The sequence below is a fragment of the Toxorhynchites rutilus genome, chromosome 3 (assembly GCF_029784135.1).
Source record: "Toxorhynchites rutilus septentrionalis strain SRP chromosome 3, ASM2978413v1, whole genome shotgun sequence".
Taxonomy (NCBI): domain Eukaryota; kingdom Metazoa; phylum Arthropoda; class Insecta; order Diptera; family Culicidae; genus Toxorhynchites; species Toxorhynchites rutilus.
The window spans coordinates 143,284,110-143,304,236 of NC_073746.1; the positions used below are offsets into that span (position 1 = coordinate 143,284,110).

The 20,127-nt window shown below is 36.2% G+C and overlaps 1 protein-coding gene across 9 annotated transcripts in view; it reads left to right on the top strand.

Moving 5' to 3' along the window:
* The window catches only part of LOC129775257 (mucin-12), a 553,123-nt gene that overhangs the window by 312,407 nt on the left and 220,589 nt on the right, over window positions 1-20,127 (top strand). The gene's annotated exons all lie outside the window — the stretch shown is intronic.

Genomic DNA, 20,127 nt, shown 5'->3' on the forward strand with positions numbered 1-20,127 from the left:
TGCACCGTAAAACCTCAATATGCCCAATTTTGTTTCATTTTATTGATTAGTTCTCGTGTGATGCAGAAATTTGTGTTTCATTTGTATGGCAGCCCCCCCTTAGAGAGAGGGTGGAGAGTCTAACCATCATAGAAACATTTATTGCACCCTAAAACCTGCACATGCCAAATTTGGTTTCATTTGCTTGATTAATTCTCGAGTAATACAGAAATTTGTGTTTCATTTGTATGGCAGCCCCCCTTTAGTGAGGGGAGTGGGGAGTCTTACCATCATAGAAACATTTATTGCACCCTAAATCCTCCATATGTTTTATTTAGTTCCATTTGCTTGATTAGTTCTCGAGTAATACAGAAATTTGTGTTTCATTTGTATGGCAGACCCCCCTTAGTGAGGGGAGTGGGGAGTCTAACCATCATAGAAACATTTATTGCATCCTAAAACCTCAATATGCTTAATTTGGTTTCATTTGCTTGATTCATTCCCGAGTAATGCAGAAATGTGTGTTTCATTTGTATGGCAGCCCCCCCTTAGAGAGGGGGAGGGGTCTCAAACTATCACGAAAACCTTCCCCGGCCCCCAAAACCCCTACATACCAATTTTCATGTTGATCGGTTCAGTAGTTTCCGAGTCCATAAGAATCAGACAGACAGACAGACAGACAGACAGAAATCCATTTTTATATATATAGATAGATAGATTGAAAAAAGGTTGAGTACCGCCGTTCCAGAGATTCAGCGCAATTTCGTATAAGGTAAAATGGCACCCCAGAGATTAGATTCTTGGTTGATTTATTGATTGACTCCACTACCAAAAATATAGTATCTAGAGCCAGTGTTCGAAATGAGGTATCTGCTATACGTAGCTTCATATGAACAACTGAGCTCTGCGTATAAGGATTCTCAAAATATTGTATTTGGAATCTGATTCTGATTCCACGTTCTTAAATGCACATTAATTCATTTCGGAATCTATTTCAGGGTTTAATCGAATCCTATACAGTCTCTAATATTTTTTCACTGTATTTATTCGAATCCTGCATATAATCTATTCGATTTACAACGTCAACATTAACGTTACGTAAACTATTCACTCGAATTTAGTTATTCAATAAGGCGTCGTGCACAAATTACGTTACGCGAGTAGGAGGGGGAGGGGGCAAGATTTCGTTACTTAATGTGACATAGGGGGAAGGGGGAGTAGCCGTGATCGTTACGTAACAAAATTCAATTTTTATTCCTAAATAAATTCACGGGCCCCTATATGCTTTAGCAGCTAGTTTCGATTCTGATGCCGAATGAGGTGTGTTTCCTGAGCCAAGATGATAGAGCACGTGTTTTAATGGATTTAACAGCAGTCAGTAAGCAAGCACCGATAGATGCATCTCGAACAGAATTACAATATCTAACAGATTTTTCAAAATAACGTTGCAATAATGGCTTTAGATTGATGATATTTTCCCCATCTCATCTATTTTATTCATATAGCGTTATAATAAATAAATAACATCGTTTATCCTTTTCCTACTAAAGTATGTAAATTCGAAAAGTGCATCCATACTGTTGTGAAAATTAGTTTCGTTTTAAAGTATATTTTTCAAATGGATTGGAAATGTACATTTCAAAGCGAAAAGAAGGGATGAAATCAGTTCAGAAAATATTAAAGCTCGAACCAAAATTACTGAATCCGTTGCCGGCTCTCACTGAAATCCTTCGTTAAGCATAACCTAAAAAGATTCAACTACGACCGAAATCCTATTTTGCTGTGTTTTGAACTAGTTTTTTCTATTGATTGTTAAATTAAACAAAACAAACTGAAACACCTGAATTCACTCAGATAAATTCGGACAGCAGAAGATTTTATCTTACTTTTTTTTTGTGTAATATATGACAAGAATACATCAAATCTGAAGTTCCAGAACCAGACTTTGGAGATTTAGAAAGGCATCGGAAGATATATACATAGGTGTTGAAGATATAGAAATAGAAGCTATTGAACTGGGCGCGAACAAAACAATAACTTTTAGAACCATCTGCTGAACCATCAAATTGTTGGACGAATAAAGTTTGAATAACAAATAGAAATTTGAATAAAACCATACTCGATTAAATTGTTTAGAATGAAAAAATCCTGTTCTGTCCATATCCTCAGCATTAGCTATATAGTAACTTTATGTACCCTTCTCAAGCGTTGACAGTTCCCCAGTTCAGCCTCATTATGCTACCTTTTAATATTGTCATTACATTTTTGTGTGTACTTGAAATGTATCATTGAATTTGATTTTCTGTTAACAAGAAACGTGTTCAGTGCTAGGATTAGAGAATTAGTATAGTTAGTTTTGAGTCAGTCTGTGCGACGTAGTCGAAGATGATGTACTAAAATAAAAATAAATAAATAATGAAGGTATTTACAAGGTAACTGAATAAATTTCCATTGCACCTCAATAAACCAATGTATTTTTACTAATGTGTATATGTTTCCAGAAATGTGGATACCATCAACATCGTCTAATCAATGACTTCTATGCCAATCGATAAAGCGGAATTAGTACGATATTAAGCCGACTGTTTTACTCGTCACTTGAGGACACCCCAGAGCCTTTTGCAAGTAGTGAAATGTAACGACAGGAACTGCTGCATTGAACCAAGGAGTAGTGTAAATCAACATCAATTTATATGAGTCCATGTTGCTCTTAGCTTAACGCCGAATGGGTTGAAAGTACCAATCTCAACCCAATCCCAATTCAATGTCAGCATTAATTTTCCGTCTATGTTTGTTCAAAATGCTATGAACTTGTCGAAAGTTCCTCTTATGTCACTTGCATATAAGAAACATCCGTAAGAAAATTGGATTCAGACCTTGGCAGATATAGATAAAAAAATTTCAGATGTTGAACGAACGACTTCCAATTTGTGTGAAGATCACAAGTCGAAGGGAGTTTTGAAAGCTTTTTGTTTTGGAATCGATGCTTAATATTTGAATGAATTTTTCTTTCGTCAAAGTAACACATTATTCTTGTACAGAATTTATTGGAGTTTTCAAAACTGCCTCATCGAAGACGAAAGGAAACATTTTGCATTCAAACAACAATATCACTGTGTTGAAAGGGGCCCCAAGAACGTTATATAAATCAAATTAAATCTGGTTGATAAGACTAATTGCATTTGCTATTGACATTGGCAAACATTATATTAGTCCACAAAATCATTTAAAAAAAGGGAAAGATTTTTTTTATTTCTTACCGCTATTTTTGTCCACTACATCTATACACACCAAAATAAAAATTTGTTCGTAAAATGCACAAAATTTGAGAGTTTGAGCTTAGAAATGATGTACCGTTTTGTCCATTTTCCGAACACTTGAGATTTGATGGCCATTAAACAGTGTCTCATTACTCAAAATGGTACTCTTTCGCGTTATTAATTTGATTTTTGGATACAATAGAGCCTTCTTTTTCATTTGACTACAAGAAAATTGATTTACAAATACATATTCATGGTGAAAAACTAAAAATATGTTTAATCACTTTTGTCTCAAATTCCGAACAGCAAAAATACAATTTAAAAAAATCATAACTATTAAACTACTGGACCGATTCATATGATCGATATATCAAATAAAAGTCAATTAGCTAGTTTTCTTTGGAAAAATGTTATGCTCGCAAAAAAGCTTGATTTGCTTTTGTAATTATTGATTTTTTTTCCTATAGTTTACATGGTTTCGGGACCAAGGGCGCTATATCGGTATCGATTCCTGTACATGATGTTGAAATGAAGTCTATAACCCAAAGAATGTCAGGGTTTTGAATATTAAATTATTTATAACATTAAAGTTCAGTAAATTCACATTTGAAAATAAAGTGTTCGCAACTTGAATCATGCGTAGAAACTTGATTCATACTCCGAACACTAATTTTAATGAAGATTTTTGCATAAAATATAATTTTATTTGATCCATTTATTGTAAATTCTTACCATTTCTAGCATTTAACATGAAAACAACAAACAAAATAGTTGAAAAAACTACAACAACTGAAGAATTAACGATGCGCAAACATTTTATCATTGGTTTTGAGTGTCATTTTTTTGCAATTTTTTAATATTATAAATGATGTTATGATGTTAAAATGAAAGCTGTAGCCCAAAGAATTTCAGGGTTTTGATTATTCAATTAATAAGACCATTAAAGTTCAGTAAATTTACATTTGAAAATGAAGTGTTCGGAATTTGAATCATGCGTAGAAACTTGATTCATATTCCGAACACTACTTCAATATACATTTTAATGAAGATTTCTGCTTGAATTATTTTTTTTTTCACCCATTTATTGTAGGTTCGTACATTCTCTAGCACTTAACATGAAAACCAAAATATTTGAAACAACCACAAAAACTGAAAAATGAACGATGCTTGTTTTTTACGGAATTTGCTGACGCAAACATTTTATCATTGATTTTGACTGTCCCTTTATTGCAAATGTCTAATATTATGAATTATAGGCTGTATCGATACCTGTAAATGATGTCAAAATGAAGCCTATACCTCAAAGAATGTCTGTGTTTTCATTATTCAATTATTTATAACATAAAAGTTTAGTAAATTTACATTTAAAAATGAAGTGTCCGGAATTAGAGTCTGTTCGGAATATGAGACAAAACGGTACATCTCATCTGTACGCGTTCATTCCAAATATGTACAAAAAAATGTTTTTCATTTGTAATGAAACAAACATCGGCAATCACTTTTCGGGCAACCCAAATGTTTTGGTGTTTTTAATTATTACATCTTTTTTCGAATCCAGGGTGTCGACTACCTGGAATAACCTTGAAAACCAGGGAATATCTGGGAATTCAGAAAATATCAGGGAAAATCAGGAAATATCGAGGAATTTCGTCCCTAATCTGGAAAAAAATGCAATACCGACGATTATAATTTTGATTACTGCAGTAATCAGAAAGACAATGATAAAAAAAAATTTTTTTTGACTGGTTTGAATCTCTGTAGGTTTTTCAGTATGTAGTTTGGTTTTGTCAGTATGTGAAGTTAGTCCTTCAGAAGGCTTCTACATTCGCGCTGTTTCTGCTGGCAGTTGACAGATATGTATGCGTAAGCAGAAAGTTACGTTAGAGTCATAAATTTTTCTGGCATTCTTCCCCAACTGTTAACTAAAGCGAAAGTGATCGATGATTCTTTGAACAAGTCTACAAATAGGTTGCAAATAGATCTGAATGTTAGATTTTGAGATGAAGAGGAGAAGGGAAGCCTGGACTTTCAAAATGGAGAAGAAAAGATTTTGAATATAGGTGCAATTAACAATATTTCACATGGTGCAACCGATGATGGATGGATACAAAAAACTCGTCAACATTTTATGACAGACGAATCCTGTAATTTCGCCTGGTATGCGAAGGGATGTTACTGGTTTCCGAATTTGATTCCGATCAAAACTTGGCTGGAAAACGATTCGGGAAGCTTTTGACTGTGGCACTGAAACGGTTGTGCTATGCGACAAGTTTATAATGCTATGTTTCACTTTGGATATCAATATAAATGTCGATCTCGAAATTCTTATTCTCTTTATCTAGAAGACAAGGAAAGTTGGAGAAAAGAAGGTTTTGCAGTCTCGTGAAATTGATCCGACAGACCTTCGAAAATTTCATCGTTTAAGCTGACAAAATGTTTTAAAAAGTAAGTACATAAGTACAGAACTAGTAGAAAATTTGATTGCTGGTATGCATCTGGATTTTTTTCTGAAAAATTACTGGAAAATCAGGGAATATCAGGGATTTTTTTTGAGTTTTGAGTCGACACCCTGGAATCCCAAAATGGCCGATTCATAGTCTAGTCTTCTGAAAAGGTTGGAACGAAAATTGTTGTCAAGCTTGTTTTGTAGCTCCTGTTATATTGGTCTTAAATCATAAAAAACACGGCCGAAAACGCTCACGGTCGAAATATCGAGTCCTGAATTTTGAACCGGATAATTCTTAAATCAATTCAAAACTAATGGGTAGAACTAATTTTCTTTCGGAGTTTCTTCTTGACGTGCTTGACTCCACATGACTTATATGTATTTCCCCCACACTGACGTTCTACGCATAGTTGTCCCATGTTTCAAAATCAGCAATTGAGAAGAACGCAATCAATATTTTCTCGCATATTTGTCTACCAAAAGCTTCAAGCGTTTCAATTTAGCAATACACCGGGTTTTTTAAAAGCACTATACTATTGTTTAATGAGATATGATGAGATCCCCTCACTGAATCAATCAAGCTTGATTACGGGTTTAAGCATTCATGGTGGGACTGTAATGCTTAGAATATCAACATGGGACAATTGAACTTGATGTTGTTTTTTGATATACTAGGAACAAACAATAATTCTTTTGTGCTTTCCGCAAGATTATGCATAGAAACATCGTTTTATGAAGAAATGAGTGATCTGCAACACCTTCGCAGAATATAAATCTCATTATTATTAGGCATTCGCTAACAATGTGTGCACGTATTCTGTCAAACTTTTCTTATTCGTTTGAGAATTAGTTCGTTCTTCCAAATAAGAAAAATGTGCATTAGGCCTGCTGAAAGTATGACATGAAATTCTTGTACTTGAACCGATTTATTCGATATGGATCTACAAACAATACATGGTGGGACAGTTATGAATAGAATATCAACATGGGACAATTGTGCTTGATGTTGTTTTTTTTAAGTTGGGAATAAACTATATGTTTTTTTTGTGTTTTTCCGTAAGATTATGCATAAAAACAACGTTTTAGGAAGAAAAGTGAAAATTGTCAAAAAGTAACATGGGACAACTATGCGTAGAACGGCAGCACAAGAGCCAGAAATATCGCATTCTTCAATTTTGAATTAATAATTCACAATCACAGACAAATCACAAATGAATGAATGAATGAATGAATAATAAGTAGGAAAAATAATAATAAATGAAGTTTGAATCTCGTTCGATTATGTTCTTTGAAAAAGCCCATTGTTATAGACCACCTTACATTGCTCAAAATTTATGCATTTTTATCAGCGGCTGAAGTTTCTGAGAACAATTATAGTTCAATGGAATAAAAATTGTGTTATTAATGACCACTTCTGAGAAATTCATCCCTCCCGTTTCTCTCTCTCAGAGATGGAACTTTAAACTGGTCGATCAGTTATATGAATTGATGTGTTTCACAGTCTTTTAAACTAACAATCCTGCGGGCAAACAATTTATTATCATAACTCAACCTGTTGATTTTCACCAATTTGCGAAACTGATACGTCAAACTCATTTCTGATCTATGAGACAACCTCTATCAATTAGTTACTCACTAAAGTTCAACACCGAATCGAACCAAGCGCCATCCCATCATTTCAAATAACACCCCTCAAAGAGTATAAACAAAACAACAACAGTTCGAAAGGAAAGAACAATAATAGCCGGAGTGGTGCGAAAGTCCTGGGCTCACCATCTGCAAAAACATCCATCATTACTGTCATTAATGTTAATTGAACTGAAACGCCCTCTAGCAGTAATATTTCCCTTTCTGTCTCCATATACCTCCACAGTGCGCTGCTGGCAGGCATACTTGCCAGCGCGATTGTGGTTGTTGGTTAGTTGATAATCGCTCTCTGATTATCGACCTGCACTCAGCTGCCTAGTTTTGCCCTAACCTATTTCCCTGGGAGCCTTGGAGGGCGGTACGAGCTCGGCGGTTTCCGTTGACCCGCCACCGGCGGGTATCTGTGGGTATCATTGGCGGCCCCCAAATTCCCATGCATGTACCAGGAATGGCTTCTGGAGAGTTATAATTTGCGCACCCCCAACGAACGAACAGCTGAAATGAGTGATTGGAAGCGGCGGCATGTGAATCGACTGTGTAATTTATGCCAAGTTTTGGGAAAGTGCTATGGGTAGGCTTTGAAGGCTGCCCAGCGAAGCTTCGTGCGGATATTTCAGTGCAATATATTTTTATCCCCACATACTACAAGCCCCACTGGGAAAGCGCACTGATAAATCGCGGTAAAAATTTTATTAGATTCCACCACCATTCAAAGCCGGGAAGGAAACGTGGTTCCGTTAAGTTCGATCATGGAACCGGTCTCTCGTAAGGCAGCAAATCGAAGCACAGAGTTTGAGCGGAGTTCAAAGTCCAGGAATGCGATGCACACCGGTGTGGTGACGAGAAGTGAACGCCATAAAACGGCGGGAGCAACTCTTCGGCCATCGAAGATTCCGCGCGCTAGCTGCGATCGAGAGTTCCTCTCGGCGTTGGTGGTGGTGCGTAAAGCGAGGAAGTGCTGTCGTATGTAATTTATTGGTGCGACAGAACCGACCCCGAAGCGCTCCAGGCCACTGCTCTTGAGAGGAATGTTTGTGCAATTTTAACCTTGAACTTGGGCAACGCGCGCGGCCGTGTTGCGTCTCTTCCCGCGTTCAGATTTTCTTTATTTATATACTGTTGTTTATTCCACTTCCAGGTCTTTCGTTTGCCTATCTGGCTTCGAAATCCCACACGCAAACTCAGGGGCAGCGGTGCAGAGGGTTGAAAGTAGAGAACGGAACGGTACGGAAAGGGAAAAAAACATGAGTGCTGCATCCATTGTGGCTATTTTGTTCGTTGTTTATAAATATTCAATAATAAACAACCACCGATGAATGCCCGCCCGGTGCGGACGACGAGAAACCCACGGAAACGAGCCGTTCATGATTTGTTTGCCGCGAGGAATCGACTTCTCGAGCGCGCAGAGAGAAAGGCACTGAGGACCACTCTCTCCCACCCGAAGCGTCTGAGTCCGAGCCGATTGGGTGTGGGCAATATTTCTCCCGATCGAATTTATGGCTTCAAAATAGATATTGTACATTAAAACTGGTGGATATGATACTTGACGGGGAAAACTACTGGAAGCTGGATCATTTTCAATGTGCCACTAAAACATCTAACCTGTTATGGCTCTTGTGATGTGATTTGTTTAACTCGGGCTCTATTGATATGGTTGGGTCATCTGTATCATTTTCAAAAGGCTTCAACTCTTAACCTTTTTCTCATAATTTAGTTGTTTTTGAAGGTGCTCATTCATTTTCAAAATCATAGCAGTATGTGGTTCGGAATTCGGATTATAAAAACAATTGTTGATTATTGTATCAAGTGTTCCATTGTCAAAAATTATATAAAAATTGTAAAGAAATTAACCAAACTTTAATTACTCCCAAAAAGTCAGGTTCAATTTGGAATGCGATATCTATGAATCAATAGGTCGAATACGCATTAACACTAGATTTACCAGCTATTGAAATATAGCTATTTCTACTAAAACCAGTCAAAATGACTGGTGTATCAGAAAACATGCTAATGTGGTTTCCTGTCTTTATTACTCTTAAAAAATGACAAAAAAGCTGAACCATATTATTTGTAATAGATAAATGGATAACATAAAACTTAGTTGTCGCTCACAATTTCTACATACAGCCATTCCGTACCAAACCAATATAGTGAGCCTCAGATTTCCATGAAAAGTGGTAGTTCTGTTCTTTACCGCAAAATATTAGAGCCGTATTATTTAAATTTTTTATATTAAGTTCGAAAAATCGGCTTTTTCCTCTTTTTTTTTTCCAAAAATGATTTTTTTTCAAAAATTCATAACTTTTGGACTACTGAACCGATTTGGATGATCGATATATCAAGTTAAAGCCAATTAGCTAGAAAAATATTATACTTCAAAAAATTTTGGATTTCGGTTTTTTAATTTTGGATTGTTTTTGATTTTATATAGTTTTCATGGTCTCGGGAACCTAAGAACGCTAGATTTTTCTAATATTTTTTCCTGAAGCTGAGTTTTTTTACATAACATATCCATAATTCAGAGAGGCATTTTTTTTTCTTGAGTTATGATTTTTCAAAATTAAACGATGATCCGAAAAATCATTTTTCTCTTCTTTTTCCTAAAATGACTTTTTTTTTAATTCATGACCTACTATGTCGATTAAGATGATCGATAAACCAATTTGAAACCAATGAGTTGGTCTTCTTTGAAAAAAAATAACACATTTAGTCACATAACACATAGTCGCATAGATGTAGTCCAGTCAAATGGGAATATTGAACGAAAACTGAAATTAACATGTTTTCAGTTTTAAATGAATGAACAATCATAACTTAAGAACAAAAAAATAACGCCTCTCTGATTTTTGGATATGATATGTAATAAGTCATCAGCTTTCAAGAAAAATTTAAAAAAAAATACCGCCCTTGGTCCCGAGACCATGTAAACTACTAAAAAAACCAATATAATAAATCCTTTTTTCAAAAAAAAAACTAGCTAGCTTATTGGCTTTAATTTGATATATCGATCATCTGAATCGGTTCAATAGTTCAAAAGTTATTATTTTTTGAAAAAAGACATTTTTAAAAAATGGGCACAAAAAATAAAAAAAATACGAGTCTAACACTTTGCGATAATGAACAAAATTGTCACTTTTCACGAAAATCTGAGAACCACTATATCGGTTTGGCATGGAATGGCTGCATATGTAGATTTTGCTGACTGACCATTTCCGTTCAGAAACCGTGCCATTTATAGTTGGTGTATCAGCTTCAAATGGTTTTTGCCTTAAAGTTTGATATTCTGAAGCTAGCTCTTCTGTTAATCGACACAGAAAGTCTTTCCGTAAGGTAATTTGGTACAATATCCAGCTATTCATTCCGGCTAAATCTAAAATATTGAAAAACACTTGAAGTGGTCACCTTCTAGAACCTGATTTCACCGTATATTTGATCACTGACATTGTGCCATTTTATCATTGTTCTTTTAGTTCTTTAGTTCTTTTATAAAACAATGAGTAATTCCAAATGAAATCGACAAATGACAAAACATGAGTATTTTTGATTCGAATGAAAGTGTGTGCTCCGTTTGGGTTGGAGGAAATATGAGTTTTCCACAGCAATTGTGAATTTTTTGACTCAAGCGTAACTTTTGAAAAGGGCGTATCGATTTGAGTAAGAGAAATCTTTGATAATTTATATCTCAAAAACTATGAGTCGTACCGAAATAGTGTCTTAGAAAGAATTATGAAGTATTGATGGTTGAATATAGAAAATGTATGCTGAGAAAAAAAATAGTACTCTTTTTTTATTTACAAAATAAAAATTCAATTTGCAATATCCAAAATACATATTTTTTAATTAAAATTTAAAAAATGTGCCCAAGATGATAAAACTTTTTTTGACGAACTTTGTGGAACATCGAATTTTCAGGAATTTTCGAAACTTCGAATTTTTTTATGTTAACAATCATTTTTAGCCACAAATTATGAATCCTGATGTGATATAAAACAAAAAAGGTTATTATCAATCTCCTTCTAAATGTAGCCATTCTCGAAATATTTAAAAAAATATTTCCAATTTATTGTCTTTTTATAGTAAATAATCCCTTTTAATATGTTTGTCGTGTTATACCGTCATGTTCATGAAATTTTATGAATTTGCTTATAATTTCCAACAACTTTTCCAAATGCATCATCATGGTTAATTTTTTGACTCATGCGTAACTTTTGAAAAGGGCGTATCGATTTGTATGGTTGCATTTAGAAGGAGATTGATAATAACCTTTTTTCACATCAGAATTCATAATTTGTGACTAAGAATGATTGCTAACATACAAAAATTCGAAGTTTCGAAAATTCCAAAAAATTCGATGTTCCACAAAGTTTGTCACAAATAGTCTTACCATTTTGGGCCCATTTTTTAAATTTTCTACATGACTTTTATTTTATATGAAAAAATTGAAAAAAAATATAAAAAAATACATATTTTTTGATATCGCAAATTGAAATTATATTTTGTAAATGAAAAAAAGAGTATAAATTTTTCTTCTCAGTGTATATTTTTTTCAAATTAAGCCAACAATACTCTATAACTCTTTCTAACACACTATTTCGGTACGACTCATGTTTTTTGAGATATAAATTATCAAAGATTTCTCTTACTCAAATCGATACGCCCTTTTCAAAAGTTACGCATGAGTCAAAAAATTAACCATGATGATGTATTTAGAAAAATAAAAGTCTGCAGTGTGCGGGGGCTCTAAGTGTGCATCCATTGAGTTGGTACAACAACGTTGAGAAACGTGCCATACTGTCATTTTTCAGTTTGCAAGTTTTCGATAGTTCCCTCTTGTTTGCGCGTGTTGATGATTCCAAGCAACGAAATATTTTAGATATTAATTTTAACGCCAAAGAAATACTTGTAAAAAAAGTTATTAGTTATTCAAGTTTTACCCGTCATGGTATATGGTTCAAGAATGTCCATTACGATAAATTCGCTTAGGTGGTTTCGAGTTTCGTCTATTCAAAAATACAGAAAACCATTTACCACATATATCGTCTTTACATCAGACGCCAACCAAAATTGTGTGCCAAATTGATAGGGGTTGTTTGCAATAATTTAATATTTAATTGAGTAGATCTGCATCTGGCCTTCGATGAAAAAAGTAGCTTATTCACGGTAATATAAGCTCCCGATTTGAAACGATTTTTACTGTTTTCAATAAATTTATCCCAAACTACTGAGATTAAACCGAACTTTTCTGTTTGCAAACGTTGACTCCTCTGATTTCTTTTGACGGAATGAATGTATCGCAGGATCTCAGTAAAATCTCGTCTACCCATTGTGCTAGAGAAAAATGATGGTCCTCATTTGTTGTTCCACAAACATTGAAGCCTCAAAGTATTTCCTTCGTACGCCCCACGTGCGTACAATATTGCACAAAATATCTTCAATTTTTCAATTTTTCCCCAAAACTCGAGAGGCTTCTACCTCTGTTCGATTTCGTATATATTTCTAAATAGATTGTCGATCAGAAATCAGCTACATATACTGCAACGGTCTCATGATTCTCTCGAAATCATACATTTCTACATAGAAACATGCATCAGTCATTTTGACTGGTTCTGGTATAAATGGCAATAACAAAAACTTTATTTGTTACTAATACATATAAAGTAACGTTAAGATCATAAAATTTATTCTCTACTTATACCTACAAAAGTCATAACTTCATTTGGGAAAGCATATGTTATATGTAATAGGTATTTTGAATTGAAATTACACGACCAGTCAAAATGACTGGTCTGGTAAATCTAGTGTTAACAAAAACATTGAGAAACATCACCATCATAAGTGATAGTAATAATAATCGCTCTTCGTTTAGTACGAAGCCAACTATTTCCTCGAACCGCACGGCGAACTATTCTCCCTTATCGGAAAGTCCGGCGCCTTCATAATTCTTGAGAAGCGCGCAAATGAGCGATTGAAACCGCCCCTTTTTTGCGCACCCCAAGGCTCCACTCTATTTCACTCCGAATGCTTTATCACCCGGAACAGTGAGACCAGCCCCCGGTTCGTTCACACATCTTTTTTGGCTCCTATTTTGGGTGCGAAGAAATGAGTTTTGCCTTATCTGAGTTTCTTTTTTTTTCTCTCGCAATTTTTTTCCCCAATTGTTTAGTGTTGTTTCCCAGCCTTTTACTTCACGCGTTTGTTTGTTTGTGTGTTCCGAATGTACTAGCATAAGTTGAACAAGTTGCTCCGGAAGGCGGCCGGAATAGCGGTATTACGAGCCCATTCTTTTCCATAATGTTCCAATAAATAATCCCATCTGTCTGATTTATGCACTCGATCGCCGCTGCCTTGGCAAGGCTTCCGCCTAGGTTCGAACCGTTGAATGATACTGTTACTGACTGTCTTCGGCCGGATTCAATTTCGGAACGCTAAATTGCGTTTGCTAGTTTTAATCGGATTGTATTGATTTCGATAGACTCGACACTATTCAAGTTTTGTGAAAATCGAAAGTTGATTTTATCATTTGTTTTAACTAACAGTTTCTCATCCATGATTTTTTTCCGAACGGCTAAATTCCAGAGGATAAACATCACGGAAATATGTTATGATCGAAGATATATTTTTAGCTTAATCATTAACAAGACGTGTTCTAAAGCGCTATCAAATGTCATCCGTGCAAACGAAACGAAAATATCATCAATGTGTCTCGAACCAGTCCTGCATGGGAATTATATATTGTTGAATGTCATCTTTGGGACCGCCTTTAAGAGGGAATCCTGCAGTAATATTTCTCCCACTGAATTCTGCCTAATCATATGACGTTACTGATTTTTTTTTTTTCCATTTTTCTGTCTTATTTCAGGTATGTTCTTTTCTTCAAATTTTTGACGCTTGGAGGTTTGTTGTATTTTCGAGGATGTCAAGTTGCCTTCGGTGAGTCTTGCTTGTTTTTGCTGTGTATCTTGAGATCATCTGTGATGAGTAGTGGCGAGTAGTGAATCGCCAAATGCGTATTTCTACTAGCTTAGTACGAGTGGATTTCATTCGTTTTCTCCGTTTGGAAACGTTTTCATTTCAATAAAACCAAACACAGGGTGATGATACACATTCGGACAAAAAAGGGTTGAGTATTATCCATTCCACCTAAAGTCAGCTTAAAACGATTGTCAAAATTATTCATGCCGCTAAGTGAACGTGATATGTTATTTAGTTTGTTTACAGTCTTCGATATGAATTGCTTATGTGAAGGAACCAGCATACTAGATTATGCAAATGAATATTGACCCTTTACGGTTAGAATTAATTTCCCTTGGAAGAGATCCTCTCGACGAATTTCATGCCAACTCTTTTTAGGAGTTGGCAGCACCATCTCAGATAGTAGTGAAACGTTGTGGGTGTGAGGACATGGGTCATTTAAGCAACTTTGCATATTTTAAATATTCGAAAAAGAATTATACTACTTTTTTTTATGACTTTAAAACTATGATACCCACAAAATTCATGTCAAAGAATGAAATGTAGGAAATTGTTTAAATTTTCACAAAAATACTAAAAGTTTTTTGGAAAAAAAAAATCGCTGAAAAAAAAGGTATTTTAAAAATTTAAATTCATTTTTCTCAAAAACGTATTTTCTTAAATTATCAAAAATATATATATGAATAGCCCTTAAAATTTCCAACAAGTCGTCCATACATTGGAAGATGGGCACTTTTACAGGGAAAAATTTTTTCGAACAACAACTTTTCCATGCTTTCTTTGAAAAAAAAACAACGTATCCTTATTTTGTATAAAGTCAAGATAGCGATATAGTGTATTCGACAAAGTATTAGATCTTGTAAAAATATAAATTTTTGTCGACGTCAGCTTTTTATCTTTTATAGTTTCTGGAATATAAGTCATTTTTGTATGAAGATCCCTGAAACAAATAATGTTTTGCTCGTATCATTTTTGTGTGTAAATTCTCACGTTTGACATGTTCTTGACATGTTTCTAAATAGAGAAAAGTTAGCAGAGCATTTAAAATACGATAATCTATCTGTATATATTAAAATGGATTTCTGTCTGTCTGTCTGTCTGATTCTTATGGACTCGGAAACTACTGAACCGATCAACATGAAAATTGGTATGTAGGGGTTTTGGGGCCGGAGAAGGTTTTCGTGATAGTTTGAGACCCCTCCCCCCTCTCTAAGGGGGGGCTACCATACAAATTAAACACAAATTTCCACATTACTCGGGAATTAATCCAGCGAATGAAACGAAATTTGGCATGTGGAGGTTTTAGAGTGCAATAAATGTTTTTACGGTGGTTAGATACTTCTCCCCCCTCTTTTAGTGGTGGGGGGCTGCCATACAAATGAAACACAAATATCTGCATTACTCGAGAATTAATCAAGCAAATGAAATCAAATTTGGCATGTGGACGTTTTAGGGTGCCATAAAAGTTTTTACGATGGTTAGATACTCCTTCCCTCTTAGGGGGGGGGGGGCTGTCATACAAATGAAACTCAAATTTCTGCATTACACGATAATTAATCAAGAAAATGAACACCAAATTAGGCTTATTGAAGTTTTAGGGTGCAATAAATGTTTTTACGGTGGCTAGACACTCCACCCCCCTCTCTAAGGGGGAGCTGCCATACAAGAGACAAATTTCTGCATAATTCGAAAACTAATCAAGCAAATGGAGCCAAATTTATCATGCGAATGTTTTAGGGGACACGAAACGTTTCCATAGTGAAAAGACACTCCTCCCTTCTCTCAGAGAGAGGGACTGCCACAGTAATGAAGCATACATTTCGGCATAATTCAAGAACTAATCAAGCAAACTGAAACAAATTTGGCATGTGGAGGTTTTAGGGGGCAAGAAACATTTCTAAAGTGGTTCAACACTCCTCCCACCTTTCTGAGAAGGGGGGTGGGCTGGTTGGCTGTCATAGAAATGAAACACAAATTTCTGCAAAACTCAAGAACTAAAAACACAAACTTCTGCATAACTCGAGAACTAATCAAGCACAAATTGAAATGTGAGGGTTTTTTGGTACGAGAATTGTTTCTATGATGGTATGACACCCCTCCCTCCTATGGAATGGAGAGGGGGTCCCATAAAAATATTACACATATTTCAACCAAAAATATTTCAACCAAACATGACAATTGAAAATTTTCGGAAAACTCTGAAGGAAAAAGGAAAATTTCGGAAAATTAAATTCCCATATGTTCTACAATTACATAGTGATAAGTGATAGAATAAAGACAGCCCTAAATCGAGCAATTCCTTCCTCGAGTTCTGCTTTTATCAACACATCCGGCGATCCTTTTTTGATATCGATAGAAGAAGATATAGGAGTGCGTTTCATCACATTAAAATCCATTTCTAGTTTCGAACAAAGATCAATTTCGCAAGCGCAAACATCAAATGGACTAACATTATTTGTCACTATGTTATTGTAGAACATATGGGAATTAAGTATTCCGAATTTTACCTTTTTTCTTCAGAGTATTCCGATTTTCAATTGTCATGTTTGGTTTGAAATATTTTTGGTTGAGATATGTGTAATATTTTCTCTGGGACCCCCTCTCCATTCCAGAGGAGGTAGGGTTGTCATTTCATTATGGAAACATTTCTCATACCCAAAAACCCTCACATACCAAATTGTGCTTGATTAGTTTTCGAGTTATGCAGAAATTTATGTTTCATTTGTATGACAGCCCACCCTTAGAGAGCGGGAGGAGTATCTAACCATCATAGAAGTATTTATTGCATCCTGAAACCTCCACATGCCAAAGTTGGTTGCGTTTGCTTGATTAATTCCCGAGTAATGCAGAAATTTGTGTTTCATTTGTATTGCATACCCCCCTCAGAGAGTCCAACCATCATAGGAACATTTATTGCACCCTAAAACCCCAATATGCCTAATTTGGTATAATTTGCTTTTATAATTCTCGAGTAATGCAGAAATTTGTGTTTCATTTGTATGGCGGCCTCAGACCCTCCCCCCCCTTAGAGAGGAGGGTGGAGAGTCCAGCCATCATAGAAACATTAATTGCACCCTAGAACCTCAATATGCCTAATTTGGTTTCATTTACTTGATTAATTCTCGAATTATGCAGAAATTTGTGTTTCATTTGTATGGCAGCCTCATCCAACATCCCCCGCCCCCTCGGAGAGGAGGGTGAAGAGTCTAACCACCATAGAAACATTTATTACACCCTAAAACCTCCACATGCCAAATTTGGTTCATTTCTGTTTTTCTCGAGTAATGCAGAAATTTGTGTTTCAGTTGTATGGCAGAACCCCTTAGAGAGGGGGAGGGGTCTCAAACTATCACGAAAACCTTCCCGGCCCCAAAAACGCCTCCATTCCAATTTTCATTTTGATCGGTTCAGTAGTTTCCGAGTCCATAAGAATCAGACAGACATTAAACTACAAAATCCATTCAACTAGAGAGCTTTGAAAAAGACTAATCACTCAATGGAGGGTCTTGGGATTGAACCCAAGATCGTTCGCTTGATGACCGGACGCGCAGCCTTTTAGGTTATGAAGGCCGCCAATCTGCACAAATGTTTATCGTAACGATGCCCAGTTTTACTAAATTATTACATTACGTCCATATTAGCGTTATTCCCTCACGGTAGTCAAAAATGTATTGAGTTAAAGGGTGTGTCACATCAAATTGCATCACGGAAAAAACGCTGTAGAAATTTAATTTTTAGGAATTATATCTTCAGTTTTCGCTTATAATCAGATAAGAGTGTATAGATCACGTTGGCCATGCTTCACTGTCAATTTTTCGTAAATTTGGAAAAATGTCGTCGAACGAAAAAGAGCGTCGTGAATTAATCCTGTGCACTCATTTCGAGAATCCGGAGTCACATCGGGACATCGGTAAGATGCTGGGAATCGTCCAATCCACGGTCAGCAGAGTACTAAAACGATACTTCGAGAACCTAACCATCGACCGGAAGGTGAAGAACGGCAAAAATAGATGCTCCGTCAGTGAAAAAGATCACAAGCGCGTAGTTAAGCAGTTTAGACGTGATCCGAGAAGTTCGGTCCGGGATGTCGCCAATAAGCTGAATTTGTCAAGTTCATTCGTCCAGCGGACCAAGCAGCGGGAGGCCTACGTACATACTAGGTTCAGAAGGCTCCTAACCGCGACGAAAGGCAAAACATGGTGGGGAAGACGCGAGCCCGGAAGCTGTACACCGAAATGCTGACGAAGCCGCATTGCCTGGTAATGGACGACGAAACCTACGTCAAAGCGGACTTTCGTCAGCTGCCGGGCCTGTTGTTCTTCTCCGCAGAGGACAAATTCAGCGTTCCGGAGGAGATTCGCAAGCAAAAACTATCCAAGTTTGCCAAAAAGTACATGGTGTGGCAAGCGATCTGCTCTTGCGGAAAGCGGAGCGCCCCCTTCGTGATGACCGGTACGGTAAACGGGCAGGTTTACCTTAAGGAGTGCCTACAGAAGCGCTTACTACCACTATTGAAGCAGCACGAGGGCCCGACCATTTTCTGGCCGGATCTCGCTTCGTGCCACTATTCAAAGGACGTGTTGGAGTGGTACGAATCCAACGGGGTCACCTTCGTGCCAAAGGAAATGAACCCGCCCAACGCACCGGAGCTTCGCCCAATAGAGAAATATTGGGCGATTATGAAGCAGGCCCTCCGGAAGAACCCAAAAGTTGTCAAATCGGAGGCGGACTTCAAGAGAAAATGGATTTCTGTTAAAAAAAAACCACAACCTGACGTTGTACAGAACCTTATGGACAGGGTAAAGAGGAAGGTGCGAGCATACGGGCTTGGGCTCGAAGTATGAATAAAAAGAAAATGCCAAAAGTTGTTTAATAGTTTTTATTTTACTGTCTAAAATTTTCAAAAGGATCGGTCTACTGGGCGAATTTCTACAGCGTTTTTTCCGTGATGCAATTTGATGTGACACACCCTTTATCTAAGAAGTCATCGTTATTTTTTGTTCAATTTTTGCATAAAATTTACATTTATTGAAAATCTATTTTGATTATTTTATTTTTTTTAAATCTATTTTAAGTATTTATTGATGGTAGATATCTAATCTACATCCTACTTTCGTTTTCGTTTTTCATTATTCCATCTGTGTAGAACTTCATTGGTTTATCGGCGAACAACCAATGTCAACTTTTCAAAAAAAAAATGGACAGCTCTTATGTCGAAACAAATGGTATTCAGATGGTTCACGGTCCGGTAGTATTTTTTTTAAAGAAAACATGAAAAATTTGTTGTTAGTTGTTGTCTCTCCCGTATATCCTTATTATGTTTTTTTTCTTCTTTAAAATGCACTTTCACATCCCACACATTTTGCTATATTCGCAATCGTGGCGTCACTCCTCTCGGCTCTTGCTCGTGTATACATGATCAACATATTTCGCAACAAACAAACTCCCACACAAAAGTGTTCATTATTTTTAATGACACAATCTGCTGCCCTCCCACCTTCCGGGCTTGCCTAGTCCGCCGGAGGAGTGGGTAAAAGTCTCGAGCAGATCCAGGGAAAAAAAATCCACTTCAAACTATCGATGATACGCGTGCTTTCAGCATCGTCGCTTTCTTCTTGAAATTATTCACCGATGCACAATATCCCTCCATAAAGGCAGAATGTCTGAGTCGCTCGGAATACTTGCGCCATAATTACATCCCGTCGTTAAGATATCTCTGATTCAACTATTACCCCCGAATGGGGTGACGAGCAAACGGAACAGTTTACGTTGGTTGCCAAAAAAACAACATTTTCGCCCGAGGCATTTGAAGCCTACCAAGGA